The sequence below is a fragment of the Lontra canadensis genome, unplaced genomic scaffold (assembly GCF_010015895.1).
Source record: "Lontra canadensis isolate GAN:19392208 unplaced genomic scaffold, GSC_riverotter_1.0 scaffold106, whole genome shotgun sequence".
NCBI lineage: Eukaryota > Metazoa > Chordata > Mammalia > Carnivora > Mustelidae > Lontra > Lontra canadensis.
The window spans coordinates 97,145-117,140 of NW_022631100.1; the positions used below are offsets into that span (position 1 = coordinate 97,145).

General features: G+C 40.0%; 1 protein-coding gene across 1 annotated transcript in view; it reads left to right on the top strand.

Annotated features, from left to right (window-relative positions):
- The first annotated feature begins 395 nt into the window (after positions 1-395).
- DISP1 (dispatched RND transporter family member 1) overlaps positions 396-19,996 on the top strand; it is a 169,236-nt gene continuing 149,635 nt past the window's right edge. The window contains exons 1-3 of the mRNA XM_032838792.1: positions 396-520; positions 3,749-3,895; positions 13,035-13,160. The gene's annotated coding sequence lies outside the window, so the exon portion shown is untranslated. The remainder of the gene's footprint in view (positions 521-3,748; positions 3,896-13,034; positions 13,161-19,996) is intronic.

Here is a 19,996-nt window from a genome sequence, read left to right on the forward strand (position 1 = left end):
GAGAGTATAAGCAGCATGTTGCTTCTAGAATTGTTTTTAATATCCACGCACTCACAGTAGTGTTCCACTTTAAACTTGTATGAAATGCAATCAGGGTATTATGGATAAATGTTTCTTTCAAGGATGGTGCCATAATGTAGCTTTTAGCTTAAAGTAGTTTAGTAAAAGCTTACAAAATATTTGGTGCATGCGGATAAAAACAATGACACAAAGAGAGGTGGCAGTTAAAGTAGAGGGCTGATCACAGAAGAATGAATTTCTTTTGGAATGTGAAGCAGGAACTTTCTCGTATTACAGCCGGCTACAGGGCAGGACTGGAATCTGAGCTTTGACAACACCGCCCAGACTCTTTCTTGTTTTTCTGCTTTACAACCACACATTATTGCCAGCTGAAAAGGATAATGGGGAGTAATGATGAATGCATTTCCATTTGCTGCAAAGAGAATGTTAGACATTCTCGATCTTTTTAAACTGAGACAAAAAGGCTGCTTAGAAATGAAGAGTGAATTAGGGGCTACGGGTAAGCGGTTCTTAGATTCCTGTTCTAGGAGTTGGTGCAGGTGATACTGATGGTGGTAGCTGCCAGTTCACAGTTGGGTCTCAAATAGTTTTGGCCCCAGGGGTGGTGTAAGAATTCAGTTTTTCTTCAGTCTTTTCTTTTCATCCCCGAGTTGTAGGTTTTGGGCATAGGTGTTACTTTCCCTGAGACTGCTAAGGTTTTCTTAGGCTGTCAATGTCAAACACAAACCAGACTTCTAGAATTATCTGCTATGGGTACTTGTTCCTGTGGAGCACGAGAGAACTCAGCTGTTGTGAAGAGCCTCCCTTAGCTCCTGCCGGCCCCCAGCTGCCCAGGCTGTGAGGCTGGCATATCGGAGTGCTGTGGTCATAGCATACTTTGTATGGTTCTTGATTCTTTTTGACTTTATTGGGGTTTTTTATGGTTGCCCCCTCAAGGTCACTGCAGCAGTGTATTGTAGAAAATTTTCATTAGTCCCTCAATACTGTGACTTGATTATTAGTGATCAGTTCTTTGGGCTTGAGTGAGCAGATTAGTCTCCACTGTGATGCCTTAATAATTTTTAATGATTTAATATGTGGCTGCTTGGCATTGGATCTAGTTACTGTGTTTGCGGAATGCTATATGGTGGGCATTTGCATTATTTCCTGTCAGGGAGTGATAAAAATATAATTTATTTAGCCACTGCTTGAGGTGCTTTTTGACACTTCTGGTAGTGTGGCGTTGTAAAATAATATTAGAAACAGGATAATAATTCCATGGCTAGCTCACAGTTATGAAATATTTACCGTGTGATTATTATGCTGAGGGCTTTTACATCAGTCATATCTAATTTAATCCTTACTGCAGTCCTGTTAAGGGCTGTTGTGCCTGCCTCCCAGATGGAGTCTGGACTATATGGACGCTAAATAGCTTACCTGTGTTAAACTGTCATCAGGGCTGGGATCCAAATCCGGGCATCCTAACCTCAGGGCCACAGCCCTTAACTACTCTGCCGGACAGCAAGCTCTGACGCCTTCAGGTGTAGACATCGTCCAGTTCTGTTGAAGCTTCCTACTCCTGGAAGTCCGTGTGCCCTATCAGAGTCTGTGTGTACATGCGGGATTTTACATTTCTAGTCAAATAGAACTTTCTTCTTTAGTTTTAGTGGTTGCCAGTTGGTGTCTTGTGAAATAGTTCAGCTTTTATTCCAGGTGAGAGGACTATATCACCTTGTTGACTATGTGACATACTGCTTTAAAGTTCGTAGCCAAACCTTTGTACTGGGAGAAACAAAAAGTTAAAGCATTCATACTGTATTTTGGGTTATATTGGAGTTTAGGGGCAGATCTGTGATTTGAAGTTTATCTTAGGCATGGAAATAAATTTCTGTTCTCTAAAATGTACAGATGGGGAAGTTCTGGAAGTGTCCTGTGTAGAAGAGAAAAATGTCTACTCAGAATTTAAAATTGGCCATGGACAATTTAAAGTGGGGATGGGGCAAGGGCACAGATAATCCATATGTGGGTTGTCTAACAAAGGGTTTTTCACTTTCTTTTGTCCTTGGAGTCAACCCTTATAACACTATCATTGGGAAACATTTGACTTACTAAGCTTTACTGAACATTCTGATTTTTGGATCAGTTTCTAAATTCACAAAATAATCTTATACAACAGATATTATTTCATTGTATTTTGGGATTATATGCTCAACTCTGAATTTTGACAAATTTTAATTAACTGAAATAAGTTACACATCTATGAGATAACATAATTTTTTTCAAAGACTTTGTTTATTTGAGAGAGAGCATGAGCTGGGGCTGGGGGTGGGGGGCAGAAAGAAAATCAGATTCCCCACGGAGCAGGGAGCCCAATGCAGGACTCAATCCCAGGACCTGGCTGGGATCATGACTTGAGCCGAAGGCAGACACTTAACTGACTGAGCCATCCAAGATCAGTCTTTTTCTGATATAAACTAATTTTATTGGTATTGTGGGTTCTGGGACTTGATTTTTTTTTTTTAACATTTTATTTATTTGTGAGAGAGAGAGAGAGAGCACGTGCAAGTCACAAGCAGGGGGAGCAGCAGAGGGAGCACTAAATGCCCCACTGAGCAAGGAGCCTGATGTGGGACTTGTGCAGGACTCGATCCCAGGACCCTGGTTTCATGACCCAAGCCAAAGGCAGATGCTTAACTGACTGAGCCACACAGGCATCCCGGGACTTGATCTTTTAACCCCAGAAATAATACAGTATTTAGATTTACCTGTATGCATTTATCTTTTTTTTTTCTTCTTTTGATCAATTTTTTGTACCTATTGAAGATGAATTATTTTTAATTTATCCCCCCTTTAGGGCTTTCTGTGGGAGGGGCTGTGCTCTGACTCTGCGCTTTGCTTAGGCTCCCCAGTTGCACCTCCTGTTATCCTGTTTCCTATAGCTTCTCCTCTCCCCACTTCAAGTGCTAGCCACCAGGACTGTGCACATGTGCCTAGGACATGCTGGTTTCAGAACTAACTCACCTCTAGATTTGTGCTTTCTTACCATTTCTGCCTTAGAACATTTCTCTGTCTTTATAGCTGGCTCTGCCATACATTTAAAAATAGTTTAAAAATATATAATACAGCATTTTTAGGGAATCTCCAGCCATTGGGTTTGCACTGTCAAAGAAGTCCACGTTGTTGTGTGCTTGATTGAAGTGTTTTGCATTGAATCTGGGGTTGAGGAGGACTTATATACCCATTCTTACTAACAGGCAAAACTCTTCCATTGAGAGTCATAAGAAATAACTTGTTTCAGCCAGCCAGATACCCCAGAAACAACTTGTTTGAAAGAGAATGATGGGGTTCAGGACATGCTACCCCAAAATATGGCACTTTGGCATGTTGAATATTTTAAGCTGAAGGAATTTGAGAAATGGCAGGTATAGGAAGGATTTTCTGACCTTCCTCCCGAAACAGGTCATAAGACCCACATATGAGAGGTGCCCTCACTAAACCCAGAGGAAAGGATCATCCTTATCTCTGATGGAGTAATGCCAATGGGAATTCAAAGAATAGTCCTTGCTAAGTATCCCCATTTTACTACTTCTTTATCTCATCACATTTTTCCATGACTCTATTCCTTGTCATATCTAGTATAAAAACATTTCTTTGGTCTTAATTTCCTTCTGAAGGTCCTTCTGTCACATAACATTTATGTTATATAAATTGGTATGCTTTTCTCTTATTACTCTGTCTTCTGTTACAGAGACCCAGTCAAATTTTAGAAGGGAGAGAGAAAAGATATTTTCCTCCCCTATAGTTTCTGGTGACCATGAGGGCATGGCTGGGGCACCCCACTCAATCCATAGTCTGCAGATGGAATCTTGGGAAAACTGACAAAAGTCCAGGAAAGGTAAGACTTCTTGCATTGTCAGCTCTCCCACATCTCTGTCTGTAGTGCCCAGTCTACACTAAAGAGAGGAAGGAAATATTTTTCTTTTTCCCTTCCTTTCCAAGTTCAGATTAGCAAGAGAAAAATAGTTGTTAAAATCAGATCTTTGAATTGTGACTCTCATGAATTTGGTTTTGGGTAACCAGTTGAGTCCGGATCCCCTCCCTCCCAGGGACAGCTGTTCTCCTCCATCTCCTGTCTGTCTCCTTGTGTCCTGTCCTGAAAGCCTGGCTTGCCTTTCTCCCTGCTGGGGCATATGAGTTATTGGACTTGTGTGTACAGTTGGCCAGATGCAGGTTGGGGTTGCCAGGGATGTGGCACCCCATTTGTGGCTAATGTCCTCCCCACTATTGCTACTTCTCAGGGGTGTTGTCTTAGTCTTTCTTTTGGCTATCTTTGGGGGTGACTCTAGATCTTGAGAGGACTATATCTTCTGCAGCTTCTTTGGGGAAGCCTGGTTGTGTCCATGTTTGAGCCATAAAAGGTTCATTGGTTTTAAGTCATAAAAGGCTCATCAGTTTGGAGTCACTTGAAATAGGTATACCTTTGGTTTAGGAAAAAAACAAAAACAAAAAAAAGCGGGCGTTGGGGGAATTTTGGGGTGTTGTCGGGAATTTTTATTCTTTGTTCTGTCTGAAACCTGATGAGATATTTTAAAAGTGTTTTTATTTTATTTTATTTTATTTTTTATTTTATTTTATTTTTTTAAAGAGAGAGCGCAGGCGAGGAGAGGGAGAGAGAATCGTAGGAAGGCTCCACAGTCAGTGCAGAGCTTGATCTCATGACCCTGAGATCATGAACTGAGCCAAAATCGAGTTGGTTGCTTAGCTAGCTGTGCCACCTAGGTGCTCCTGGGAAAAGTTTTCAAATATTTGCAAGACTACAACTTATCCCCATTGTCCACTTCATATAGCATAGTAGTGGTTGTCAGGATTGGAAAATTAAAATCAGTAGTATTACCAAAGTTGGACTGGAGATGATAACTCCAGGACAGATTATGACATGATTGGTGTATCTTATAGTCTAGATGACTCCAATTTAGTTTGAGAAGATTATTATCTATGTCCAGGATACAAATATAACCCAAATAAAATGAAAGAATAATGACCTTTTCAAAATCTAAAGTTATCTTTTGGTCAGTGAAGCTGCTCTGACAACTGATATGTGTCTTTTGAGGTACTGCCTACTATTTAACAGAACGTGGTGTCCTGCATTCTCTGAAATCTATAAAAGCGTAATACAAATTTAGCCTAGAAACAAAAGCTGAAACCCAGTTCATTATGTCCACGTTTTCTCTAATCTCATTGTCAGTGATGATCTCTTCTGAATCACGACAGCACTTATACCTAACAAGTACAGGATGTGGGTCATTGAAGACAGGGATGAGAATGTAGAGCTGTTTCTAAATTCTAGCCAGCATCAGACATTGATCTATACACGTCCTGGACATTTGGCATGCATGTATTTGTTAAATAGATTTGAGAATAACTTTTTTATCCAAAAATAAACTCACTGCTCCCAAAGTACTAGGCATGTATTTCACACATTACTGCCTCATTCGTAATTTCACACGTATATGCATGTATAATGGAGAGGTAGCTCTCATCAGATAATAATGCTGACATTCAGTGTTAAAACAACCCAGTTTTTAAGAAAATCATTTGAGAAGCATTTCACATTAGCACAGTCTAAGGCCAGCATATTAAAGGTCCTGTACAACAACTGTGTACACATGTCCTGCAGAAGAAAAAAGGACCCACAGACAGTTTTTAGAGGAAACCTACGTTGAGAACATTGCAGGTGTAGAAATCCACAAGATCCATCAGTTCCATGTGCTACCATAACAATCTCTGCAGGTTCTTCACAGACTTCACCATTCTTTAGAGATTAGCTCCTTCCCCATCACCCCTAAAATAAAGAAGAAAGAGCAGAAGTTACAATCTCACAGGCATTGACTTTTTGTAATCTATAAAAGACAGCTACAAAATATACACACTGTTTGATTTTTAAAAACATAATGGCCTGTTCGCCTTAGCACAAAGCTAACTCTTTGCTGGCAGGGACTGTTTGGAGAGGACAACTAAAAAGTAGTGTAGAAATCTGTGCATTGAGAGTCACTGTAAAGAACGTGAAGGCAAGGGGAGAAAAGTTTCCAGTATACACACATAGACTGTACAGCCTTCATTGCAATAACCTGATATCACCCCCTCCCAGAATAAAAAAATAAAATCTGCTTGCAAAGAGACCTTTGAAACAGCTGATTGATTTCATGGTCACGTTACATGGTTTGTAAGACTTGAAGGTATTCAAGTCAATGATAAACACCAGATCACATGATCCACTTGAGGAAAAGGCATGGAAAAATCTTTCTGGAGGTTATACTGACTGTGCAAATGAATGTACTTAGTCATTACTCAACATCACACTTAAAAGCAAGCAACTGTTTCCCTTCAAATGCTCATCTTTTTTCTTAGCACAAACTGAAAGCCACTGCCAGCATCATTGAATTAATACCACCTGCTACAGAAATAATAACTTGATAAAATGTTAACCTTAACCAAGTAAAAAATATGGATTAATCATCTTTCCTGTTAAAATGGTATTTAACAATGTTTAGTGAACAAAGGAAAACACATATCTTATGTAGGTAATCACATTATATGAAGGAAAGAAGAATCTAGGAAACTGCTCTAAAATTATTTTCTATTTCTACGTGCCCTCCTAATATTTATTGCTAAATAAGGAGATTAGTTGAAAAATAGAACAGACACCATTTTTGATAATGCATGATTTCTTTACTTAAAAACATGAGTTAAAACAGATACAAGGAAAATTTCTCTTATCTAATTTCTTTTAATTAAAAAAACTGTTCTTGAGCCTAAAATCTGAAGAGAACTGATGAGGTACAGTTATCATCTCTTTGAAGATTACTGAGGCCCTTGAAGAAGGTAAATCCTCAGAACTTTGCAAAATTCCAATACAAGTAAGTTTTGACATGTTCATGGTAATTTCAGCCTTAATATTATAAATATTCTTTTTTTTTAAGATTTTTTTTTTTTTTTTTTGACAGAGATCACAAGTAGGCAGAGAGGCAGGCAGAGAGAGAGGGGGAATCAGGCTCCCTGCTGAGCAGAGAGCCCAATGCAGGGCTCAATCCCAGGACCTGGGATCATGACCCAAGCGGAAGTCCAAGGCTTTAACCCACTGAGTCACCCAGGTGCCCCAATATTATAAATATTCTTAAGAGTATTTGCTCCTACCTGAGCTTACACATGGTAGTCGATGCTCAGATTAAGTAATTCTTGGCTCCTGTTTATCTCAGAATAAGAGTCAAGGTAAAACAATACTAAATGCCCCACTAAAAGATCTGTTTTCAGACTTTTCTCTTTCTTCCTCAAGAGGACAGTCAATATAAGCCTCCAGAAAGGGGAGTATTCAGAAGTGGGAAGTGGGGTTTTTTTTGTTTTGTTTTGTTTTGTTTTGTTTGTTTGTTTTGGGAAGTCATCTGGTGCTTTATTGTAGAGGAGAAAATACCAGTTTCCTTTCTAAGTTCTCTATAACAGAAGACTTTTGAAAGAAAGCATACAAATTTATTTAATACAAATTTTATGTGCGGAGGCATCAGAAGGAAATGAAGATAAAAAATATGGTTAAAACCAATTTTTATCCTAGGTTTCATCAAAAGTAGAGGGAAAATGAAAAATACAATAGGAAAAAAAGGAGTATGAGCTAAGAGTAGCAAACAGAGGAAAACAAGAGTCTTTTTGGTGTCCCTCCATCTTTAGAGAGAAGTATGCTCCTTCCCTCTGGATACAGGGAGGACACCTCTCATTTGAGGGCCTTATTACCTACTTCAGGGGAAGTTCAGGTAGTTCTTCCTGCATGTGCTATTTCTCAAATTCCTTCAGTTTATAATATATTGTATATTCTGGGGTAGCATGTCCTGAACCCTGTCATATAATATTCAATATGCCAAGGTGCCATATTCCAGGGTAGCACGTCCTGAACCCTGTCATTCCACCATGTGAAACTTTTCCAAGAAATTTCATAGTCCAAACCCCGAGTTGGTAGACTGTCCCACAACCCACGGAACCAGTTTCTGTCCTGGGAAGTGGTCAGTCCTGTCAAACAGTTGTGTCTCATTTCAGGAGGTGGTAGTATATAGGTGGGAGTAGATACCCACCTATAGTAGACCTCTCTGTGGTATGAGCAGTCAGGCATTGAAGAAGACATTTTTCTAGAGACAAAAGAAAAACAAAGATTAATGTTTAGAACAAACTCTAAACTCCATTTTTGAGTCCAGAAGGCAGGCAGTTAAGATTTCTAGATGTTGGGTTCAAAGCATCTTGGAGATGGTGGAGTAAGGACAGGCAGAGACAATCTGACAGATTTTCCTGGTTTGCAATTTGAATGTCTCTGGGGTCACCACGTGTTTCAGTGAACTTTCCGAGTGGCCCACATGGCTGCAGGCAGGAAGGTTGCTCACATGTGATCTGTTGGGGCGATTTCTCAGATGTTTAAATCAAATCAGCTATCCTCAGCTTACAGGGCTTCAAGAAAAGGACAGTTTGGGTTCTCACTGCTTCTAAGGCAGGAGGGTTCGAGAAAAATTGGAAATGTTAATTTGGGGAATTATAGCCAGATATTGGAGGAAGCCAGAAGAATTCAGGATCTAGTCCAATTTATAGGTAGATAACAAAACCTTAAACTCAGTGAACAAGATTAGAAATTAAGACCCCCCAAGGTGGATTCAGTTAGCTGCTGAAACATTATTTTTCTTTCTGTAGTCACTCCCATTTCTATCAAAGATAAGGTGTTTCGTTTGCAAAATAAGGCTAGTCTCATTAACTTTGTCCTGATTATTTACACAAGTGCAGCAAGAACGAGGATTGACCATATAGACTCAAATTTTTTTTTTCAGGTGTATAACGTAGAGATTCAATATTTGTATACATTACAAAATGGTCACCACAGTAAGTTATGTTGTATCACCATACAAAGTTGTTAAAATATTATTGACTATATTCCCTATGCTGTACATTACACTGCCCTGTCTCACTTATTTTATAACTGGAGGGTGGTACCTCTTAATCCCCTGAGCACTAGACTCAAATTTTTAAGTCTGCCTTGCTAGAATTTTTAATGAGGACTCTCATATTAGATTTAGAAGCTTCTCATGGCTAGGAAGCCAGGAACTTGCTACTAGATTTTGCCTTCAGTACCTATAGATTTGGCTGTATTCCTCTCTTTCTGAGAGTCTCAAAATATTTTAAGTTTCCTGGGTCTCCTAGGAAGTGGCATTCCTTACTCACCTTAAGGCTGGGAAGACTGTAAGCCAATTACCCACCACTTTTTTTCCTCAAGAGACTTTTATTAGCACTGGCTGCATAAAGACCATCTTTGTCCTTAAAACTGTCTGGTCATATATAATTGTATACAACATTCCTAAGTATGACAGTTGAGTAAAAGCCTCGGTAATATAATCAATGTTTTCAGTTGGTTCCTGTTACAAGGAAAACCGATTTTTATTGGACTTAGGCAAATAACTATATTGCCATGAAAACAAAAATAGTAAGAGGTTCTGAGCTGTGGAAGGACCAGGGAGGAGAAAAACTAATTGTCTCATCTCTTTTCACTGAAGTATACTTTACCAAGTTGCTGTAAATTATAGATAGTTTGAGAGGAAACCCAAAAATTATAGAATGAGCAATGTTTCAAAAAGTTGTTAGAAAATTATAACCCTCCTCATCAGTTAATTCAGTCTCAGGTAATTAATTATCATTCTGGTTAATCTTTGATTAGTAGTTTTATGACCCCATCAACTTCATTGCTTGGAAGATTAGTCCACTGGTGTGAAATCAGAGTGATGGCATCATTGGCATTCTCACCTGTAGCTGATTGCAGACACTTTCAGAGAAGGATCAGGAGTAAGAAAACAAGTCTTTTGTCTCTGAATGACAAAATACTGCAAAATGGCCATGGATAAAAACCTGATGAGAGGTCATTCTAATGTAACTGTCAAGGAACTTTGTTTCAGTGACATATGATACTTTAATGTGATAACCAGAATTGTGACTGATAACATGATGCTCAAAACATCATGAACATAAAGAGTACTGACAAATTTCTGTGAACTTCATACATTTCTGAAATACTTACATTAATAGCATGTATCCATACAAATAAAACTGAAAGAAAGCTATCACTTATTTGACAACGCTTCCCCTGGAGTTTATTTGAATAAACTTAATTAGTTTAACATTTCTCACAAAGTGAGAAACAAATCCTTTGAGATTTTCCAGGGACCCTCTTTAAAATAACAAGGCTAGTTTAGTTCAAAAAGACTATTTTGAATTTGATTTTGGAAAGCTTGTCAAAATGTCAAAAGATTTGAATATTTGATTAAATAGTACCACAGATCATCACATGATTATCTATTTAACCAAAGTGACCAAAAAAAGTTCTTAAAACCCTTAGTTCTTTTAATATTGAGAAGGTTTGGTTTTCTTAAGTAATCTAGGACCCGATAAAGACAACATGAAGTCTAGGAAATCATTCTGATAACACACAAAACTTTGGTTCCCAGGAAGATTTCTTAAAAGATAACAATCTTTTTTCAGTTTCTTAATGAAAGCAGAACAATAATCCAAGAAAATCTGTCATTCTACTTTTACATCAGTATACTTCTGATATTAAGGTTCATCTTTTTTTTTTTTTTTAAAGATTTATTTATTTGAGAGAGAGCACTCATATAGAGGGGCAGAGGGAGAGGGAGAAAGAGAATCTCAAGCAGGCTCCCTGCTGAGTGTGGAGACTGATGTATGGCTCAGTCTCACAACCCTGAGATCATGATCTGAGCCAAAATCAGGAGTCCTATGCCTAACTGACTGAGCCACCCAGGTACCCCCATCTTTTTTTTTTGGACTAACAAATGAGTCTATTTAATCTTAGCAGCTTGAATACACAATAAATAAATAAACACAAAATAAATAAAGTATCTACTCAGTTTTTGTCCTATTTTCCTTTTTCTCTTTCTAGAACAGCCAGTCATATCCTGTATTAGGACAAATTACTCTCTCTCAACAAAATCATAATCCTTTATACCTTGTATACTTTTTCTTACCACAAACACATCTTATTTTCCTTGCATACTTTGTATATTTTTCTTCTTCGTTGTCTATATTATTTTTAGTAGTTTCATTTACGTAGTCGATAAGAATTTTTAATCTTTAGTAGCCTTAATTTTCAGTGAAAACTAGGGAATAGACAACTATGAACTGTAAATTTATGAATACACTATTTCACAATTTCTAGAGGCATATACCTCCTTTAAGTACAACTTTCCAGTGCAGCCAAGGACATGTTTGCTAACAGAGCTAAATATCTTTTGTCTCTGTATAAAATTTAAGAAGCAAGAAGTATATAAACTTGTGTTTAACAATTAATGTTTCAGTGCTTTATGTTATTTGAAAATGGTCAAGATATTCAATGACTATCCATCATTTAACTTAGTATAGCTAAGTTTTTTCCAAGAAAATTTTTGAAACTTTTTAAGTAGACATATTATAAAACATAATGATTGTTTTAAATAGCTCATTTATAAACTTTAATCCCACTTACATTAATTCACTTGTTCTTAACAATAATGCCTGAATTGCTCATGAAAATTTTGTGAGACACTAACCAAGACTAGCCATCATTTAAAATTATTTTTCATGTGGACAAATCAAGCAAGTATGAAAAATACTGTTGTCCTTGACATACACCAAGTAGTTTATTTTTATTGCCATTCCACTGTTGTATCAAGCTAGCTCCTTTAGGATTATAGGCAACATGGTAAGCCCAATGAGTTCCAAGAATATAGGCCCATAGTTGCATTTCTTTTCCTCTGAGGTGAGTTCCTTGATCAAAAGCAATGCAAAATACCATGATGGTGGATAAGGTATTTTATAATCCACGGATGGTAGTTTTGGCAGAACCCTTGTGTTTAAGGAAGGGAAATCGATATCCAAGGGTGTTCATTCCAGTAAGGATACAATGCTGACTCTCCTATAATGGAAGTGGCCTAGTGTCCTGGGGAATTGTGTCATATTAGGGGCTCAGTTTTGTTCCCTACAGCTGGCAGATTGGACATTCAGTGATGGCTGTAGCCATGTCAGCCTTGGTGAGTGGAAGTGTGTGTTGCTGAGCCCATGCATATCCTCTAGCATTGCCACCACGAATACCTTCATGAGCTTGCCAGTTGACCTGGGGATTGCTGGTGAAAGAGGCTAACTGATAGCCACAGAACAGATTGTCTTAGCCACTTGATTGTTAAAATCCTCCTCTGCTAAAGTTACCCTCGGTGAGTATTCACATGGAACCCAGATAGCTTCATACATTTTGCCCATTTAGAGAGGTCTGGTCACATTCGTCTTTCCCAGGTTTCTTTGTTCCCAGTTTTCTGATTCTCTTTCTCCCATGTCCCTGACCATCCGGCCAAACCACTGGCTACAGCCCACGAACTATTGGAGTCGAGTATCTGGTCATTTCTTCTTCCAAGCATAGTGCACAGCCAGATGCGCTGCTCTGAGTCTGTCCACGGAGAGGCTTTCCCTTCACTGTTGTCCTTGAGCCATGCCCCAGAGGAGGAGGGGTAGTGCCATTTCTGGCAGTGCCTGCTTGTCAGGCAACCTGTCTGTAGACAGGCTTGAGTCTCCATCTGTTAGCAAATCATAAGGAACTCCCCATGAAGCTGTACGTGCAGGCGGGGAGAGAAAAGGCAGAGTAGCAGGAGTGAGGGCCATAGGCGTTTGGGCCACTTCATGTGTCTGTCTTATGCTTTCAGGGCCTGCTTGGGCCTGACCACGTGTGCACCACGTACATTTGATGATGGAGTGTGGCTGTGCACGCCAAGCTGTGTGTTTGGTGGGTCACATTACACTCTGTTTGGGATGGGCGGCTCAGGTCTTATGGTAATTTGGGGCCCATAGCCAAGCATTTAATATTTACGAAGGCCCTGTAGCAGGCTAAGAATATGTCTTAAAAGGAGAGTAATTGTCTGAGGGTGATGGCAGGCCTTACTCCAAAATCCTGAAGGCCTGTGGTGACTCACTTTCAGGGGACCGCAAGATGCTCCAAACACATTCACATCTGCCACTGACACTTCAGACGCCATGGGATCCGCTGCATCACGTGACCCAATGGGCACAGCCCCAGTCAAACCAGCAGCTTTTCCAGTCACTGGGTAAGTGGGCTGGAGTCATACACCCAAATGAGGAGTATGTTTCTTGGGTTGTAGGAGGGACCAGATACAATTTGCCCTTCATCTCGGAGAGGATGGGTGGTCAGCATGCCTCGATGTGTCTTACCAGCCAGGCTAGAGTAGTTCCTACTTTTCCTTCAGTAGGGCCTGGTCACCACAATGCCATCGATGTAATGGACCAGTGGAAGATCTTGTGCAAAGGAAAGGAGATCCAGGTCTCTGGGAACTGAGTTATGCCTTACAGCTGGAGAGTTGATATGCTCCTGAGGTAAGACAGTAAGGATGTATCACCGACCTTGGCAGCTGAAAGCAAACTGCTTCTGGTGGGCCTTCTGGACAGGTCTTCGGAAAAGGGTATTTGCTAGATCAGTAGCTGCATGCCAGCTCCCAGCACGATGCATTCACTCATGCAGTGGGAGAACATCTAGCGCAGCAGCTATAATTGGAGTTCTCACTTGGTTAACTTCAAATGGTCCATTGTTCTTCAGGATCCGTCTGTCTTCTCTCCAGTAGGATTTTCACGGGGATGTGGTAGGCATCCCTCCCCCCACAGCTCTCAGCTCCTTGATGGTAGCAGTAAACTCGGCAATCCTTGTAGGGATGTGGTATTTCTGATTTACTATTTTCCTTGGTTAGTTCTCCCGGCTTCCACTTGGCCTTTCCCATGTAACCCCTCATTGCACAGTTCAGGGAACCCATGTGGGGATTCTGCCAGCTGCTAAGTATGCGTATTCTAGTTATGCATTCTGGCACTGGGGAAATAACTGCATGATAGATTTGGGGACCCCTGGGCCCATGTGAGACAGTTCTGAGCCAAAACTCCATCGATCACCTGACCTCTGTATAAGCCCATACTCTGACTGGAGGGCCACATGATGTTTTGGGTTTCCTGGAGGCTGTGTCATTTCAGACCCAGTATCCATTAGTCTTGAAAGGTGTAATTATTTCCATTTCCCCAGTACACAGTTTATGAAAGGCCTCTGTAGGTGTCTTTGAAGAGATGCTGGGAGAACCATTAACTGTATTCATTTTCAGTAGTGTGCCAGGGTCCTTCCTCAAGGGGACTGGGCCTTCCCTTCATTTCTGGATCTGGGGACAGCTGGGGGGCTTGGTCGGTTCAGCATCTGATTCTTGATCTCAGCTCAGGTCTTGACCTCAGAATCTTGAGTTCAAGCCCCATGTTGGGTTCCATGGTGGGCATGGAGCCTACTTTAGAAAAGGGGGAGGGACTCTAGATCTGTAAACTGACTCAAGTCTGGGAATTGACTGGAGGACCATGGCTCTATTTGTGTTTTGAGTTAGACTTTTGTTCACTTGACCTAATCTTTTTCTGCTTCTGCAGATCAGGTGGGAATTTAGTAGACTTCGTATCTACATCACTTCTGGCAGCACCATGAATAACCAGCCAGTGCCATAGGCCTGGAAGACTCCTGCTGTTCTGATGGCGGTTTTGGCTGCTGTCCATTACAGTAACTATACTCACCTTGCGTTTGGCTGTTGAGTGCTGTCACTTGGCTGCTGCCCTTCTGGGATCCAATTACTCCCATTGCTTTCAGGTTTTCCAGTTGAGTTGGCTGCAGTTCCCAGTGTAAGGTCTGGCTTATAGAAGAGAGCAATTAATGGAGCTCTTCAAGAAGGCCGGGGCCTCTCCTCACAAATTTATTTCTCAATGTATGGGTGAAAATTACATCTTCTGGATCCTCCCCCACTGAGTGAGCTGATCTTTTTTTTTTTTTTTTTTTTTTGACAGAGAGACAGAGAGATCACAAGCAGGCAGAGAGGCAGGCAGAGAGAGCGAGAGGGGGAAGCAGGCTCCCCGCCAAGCAGAGAGCCTGATGTGGGGCTTGATCCCAGGACCCTGGGATCATGACCTGTGCCAAAGGCAGAGGCTTAACCCACTGAGCCACCCAGGTGCCCCAAGTGAGCTGATCTTAAATGACAGTCCACTCTAATAGTCTGGTCTCCCTGAGCCTTTGAATCCCTTCCTCTGCATTAAATCAAGGAAGCTTGGGCATTTCCAGGCTGCTCACAGGCACAGCATATTTTGATCTGCCTTTCAGCCAACCAAACAATGAACTGACCAATTGTTAGAGCCTTTGCTAACTCCCTGAGCTGCAACATTAAATGCAGAATTTCTTCTTTGTGAGCTCGTACCAATCAATTCAGCTTGATCCAACTTGATATTTCTTCCACTGTTATTCCACGGCCTTAAATATCCATTCCTATACATGTTCCTTAGATTTCTTCTTGTATAAATTAGAAAACCCAAGTAGTTCTTTTGAAATATAGTGCACTTCCTCATGAGTCACACTTTGTATCCCACCTCTAGGTACCTGGTGGGACTTGAGTCTGGTTATAGGTCTAGAAACATAGAGGGGTGGGAGAGGTGAGTCCTGAGGACAGTCAGCATTGTCTTGCATGGCAATGTTTTGCTGCCTTTGGGAGATCATTACTATTTCCATGGGCAGGTTAAACCCCTCAGATGGAAGTGGACAGGTCATTTCTGCTGTGGGTGGGGAGGCAACTACTTTTGGATATCCAGGAGTGTTTGGTTAGAACCAATCCAGTTGTGCTGTATTTAGCAGGAAATAAGATTTTATTTGAGAGAGAGAGCATGAGTGGGGGTGGGGGGGAGAGGCAGGGGGAAAGAGAGAAGTAGACTCCCCGCTGAGTAGGGAACACAGTGTGGGGCTCAGTCCTAGGACCCTGAAATCATGACCTGAGCCAAAGGCAGACACTTAACCGACTGAGCCACCCAGGCGCTCCTAGCAAGAAATTTAAAAATAATATGTATCCCTTTTGTCACTTAGCATGATTTAGTAGAAATAGTATAGGATCTAGAGACAGAATATGCAGTTGAATCTTGGCTTAATTATTATTAGCTATGGGACCTTTGGCAGATAGCTCTGAATCTCAATTTCCTCATTTAAGAAGGAGGGATGATAATACTTACCTGTGACAAAGACTGCTAACTATACCCCAGTAGTCATTTTTTTTTCTTCTTTTGAGCTTTCTGGTCCCACCCCTATGTCAGCTAACCCATGACACCCCACCCCAACTGCATTCCCTAGCAAGATGCACTTGGATGTGGCTCTGTGACTACGCTTGGGACCCTGGTATTTGGAAGGAAGAGTTGTGGGCAACTTCTGGGTCTTCTTCTTAAAGACAGTTATTTGCTCTGAATGTCCTCAATTCCTGTTTCTCTTTGGCTGGGAAATGACAAGAATTGAAGCAGCAGCCGTGGATCCAGAGGTAGACACCAAATGAGGACGACTCCTTCACTTTGAGCTGTTAGGTGAGAGAGAAATAAACTTCTGTCTTACTTAAGCCATTGCATTTCTGAATTTCTTTGTTACAGCTGTTACAGTTTGTTGCATTCTACCTAGTGGCCTAAATAAAACACTACCTTAAAGAGTTGTGGGTTGCCTCCTGAATGTCAGAAAATATTTGTGAATCATATATCTGATATAAGGGGCTAAGATCCACATATATAAAGAACCCATACAACTCAGTGGCAGAAGACATTGTGGTTAACAAATGGGCAGAGGATCTGAACAAACATTTTTCCAAAGAAGACATACAGCTGGCCAGCAGGTGCATGAAAAGCTACTCAGCATCACCAGTTGTCAGGGAAGTGCAAATCAAAACCCCAGTGAGATATCACCTCACACCTCTTAGAATGGCCATTATCAAAAAGACAAGAGATAGCAAGTTGGTAAAGATATGGAGAAAAGGGAACCCTCGTGCACTGTTGGTGAGAATGTAAATTTTTTTCATGCTTATACACATGTTTTATTTTTTTATTTATTTAAAAAAATTTTTTGGGTGGGGGAAATACAAATTGTATAGCCACTGTGGAAAACAATGTAGAGGTTCCTCAAGAAAATTGAAAATACAGCTACTGTATAATCCAGCAATTCTACTTCTGAGTATCTGAAGAAGATGAAAGCACTAATTCAAAACGTATCTGTACCCCCATGTTCATTGCAGCATTATTTACAGTAGCCAAGATGTGGAAGCAACCTAAGTGTCCATCGATGGCTGAATAGATAAAGAAAACATAATATGTGTGTGTATCTATATTTAAATATAATACTCAGCCATAGAAATGAAATCTTCCCATTTATGACAACACTGATAGACATTGAGGGCATTATGCTAAGTGAAATAAGTCAGACATAAAAAAATAAATACCATATGATCTCACATGTGGAACCTAAAGATGAAAAACTGAGCTCATGTATATAAGTAACAGATTGACAGTTGCCCAAGACCAAGGGTGCAGGTGGGCAAAATGGGTGAAGGGGGTCAAAAGGTACAAATTTGCAGTTATAAAATAAGTTGTGGGGATGTAATGTATAGCATGGTGATTATAGTTAATGATACCATATTGCATATTTGAAAGTAGAAGAGTGGATCTTGAAACTTCTAAGAAAAAGAATTTTGTAACTGTATGGTATTGGATATTAACTGGACTTAATTCTTGGAAAAATGATTTAATTTAGACATAAAAGAATGTAAAAATATATGGAGAGGTATTTCATGCTACTTGATATTATAAATGGTTGTTTCTTACAAAGGTTTATGGGTTTAATTACTGTTAAAAAGCCAACCAATGAGGTCAAGCCTCTAGAGAAAGATGTGGGTCAGTAGTCCCAGAGGCACCTGGTTTGAATTCTTTTAGCAGTTTCTTCTGGTATTTACCTCTGTATTTTTAAATATTATTTATGATGCTGTTTCTTCATTTGTCACTTATCTGTTGACTTTTTAATGAGGCAGTTGAGGATTGACCTCTTTTATACATTGCTTTTCAGTTCTCTCCCTCTCCCCTTCAGCATTGGTTCTCCATAACAGGTACACGATTTTTGATTGGTCAATGACTTCATTATTATAATTAAGTATTATTTATAGTGGAGTTACAGTGACTGCAAGTTATATTCACTTTTTCCCATAACTTGTTTGTCTTGGGGTTTATGGGAAATTTTTCTTGTATTATCTTTTTTATTATTTCTTCTGCTCCCTTTTTTCTAGAATTTCTAAAGTCTAGTATTGGATCTCCTGGATTTTGGTCTTCTAATTTCCTTTTTTTCTTCTTTCTCTTTTTCTAGTGTCTGGGACTTTTCCTCTGCTTTATCTTCCAGTCTTCATATTATATATGTATTTATGTTTCTGCTCTCATTTTAAAATCCCAAAAGCTTTTTCTTGTGTAAACATTTCTTTGGATAGGCCCCATTAGTGTTTTATGGACACACTTTCATCTCATCCATCTGAAGATGTTAGTTTCAGTTAAAAAAAAAAAAAACAAGACTTCTTTGTGTACCGTATTATCTGTTTTCCATTTGTTTTTTTGTTTGGTTTCTGTCTTTCATGCAGAGGAATTCCTCACATGTTTCTCAAGTGCTTGGCTAATTTGAGAAGTCTTAGTGGAAGTTGTGTGCATGGCTTTCATTCCAGGGCTGTTAGATGAAGACAAGATTTATTTTATTACACATCTCTGGCTCTTAATGCCTGTAATCTTTTCTGATTTTCTTCCCAAAGAGGAATCCTGTCTCCTATCAAGGGGGTGTAAGACTGGCCACCAGATTCTGGCGGTTGAGTAGGGGAGAGAGCTGGGGCAGTGGGTAGCTCATTGCTTAGCATATAAACTTGGCCTCTGTCCTCTCTGCTTCCCTGCGGTGTCTCAGCCTCGTACTCAGTGCCTGCAGCCCCTCAGTTTCGAGTCCGTTTCTTCCACAGAGAGTAACTGCTTTCATCCTGCTGGAAAGAGACTCAGAGAATCAGAGAGAACATTTTTACATCCAGCTGTCTCACGAAACTTTCTCTCCTTCTGATTCTAGCCCCACCCACCACTCTGCCCATTGTCCTGAGCCTTATCTACGATTCTTCATTGTCAATTACCTTCTTGTTGGTATCCTTTTGACTACACAAAGTTAGGTTTCAATTTTCTCTGTTCTGCTATGCCAGAAAGTACTCACACCTCTGCTTTCCAGCTTCCAAAATTTGATTAACTTCTTTTGTCTATAATCACTTCTAGTCTTCATACTTAAGTGTTTCATACTTTAAAGAAAATGGCTTCACTGGCATTTTAGTGGAGTTTCGGGAATAAGTGGGAATAGATCTATTTTAACCAGAGGCTTTCAGTGTTTTAAAATAGTAAAGTTTAAACAAATAGCATGAAAACAAAGACTGTTAAGATGAGGTAGTTTCATGCTCAGTGGACTGCTCCAGGGGCAAACCTCATTTACATATGTCCTGTTTTCCCTTTGGCTCCATCATCTTTACCCTTTTCTATAGAAATTGTGTTACCATATGCTAGGCTTTTGATTTGGGAATGCTCAGTTTTCCTGGCTCCTGGGGAATTACAGTCTTGGCATTCCTGAAAATCTCCCATGTCAAGCATACCCTTGTTTTGCTTCTAAGCCAATCCTGAAAGATAGCCTAATAATTTCTCGTTCAAAACTTGTATTCAGTCTAAAATGAGTGGAAATTTTAGTGGTAGATCAGCTAGAACTTAATCTTTTACCATGGGTATCAGACAGAATGCTTCTAGTTGCAAATAACAGAAAACCTAACTAGCTACATAAAACAGTAGAGTTTTATTCTGTTTGCCTAACTGGAAAGTTTAGAGATAGGTCAGTCTTACATACTATTTGATCAAAACTCTTGTTCTTTTTGTCTGCAATTCTCTCAGCTCTGCTCTGATCTACATGTTGACTGTGTGTTTAGGCTGGTTTCCCTCATGGTTCCAAAATGGCTGAGCAGCTCCAGGTTGAGAGCTGTTCTTTCCCAGAAGTTACCTGATAACCTCTTCAAACCTC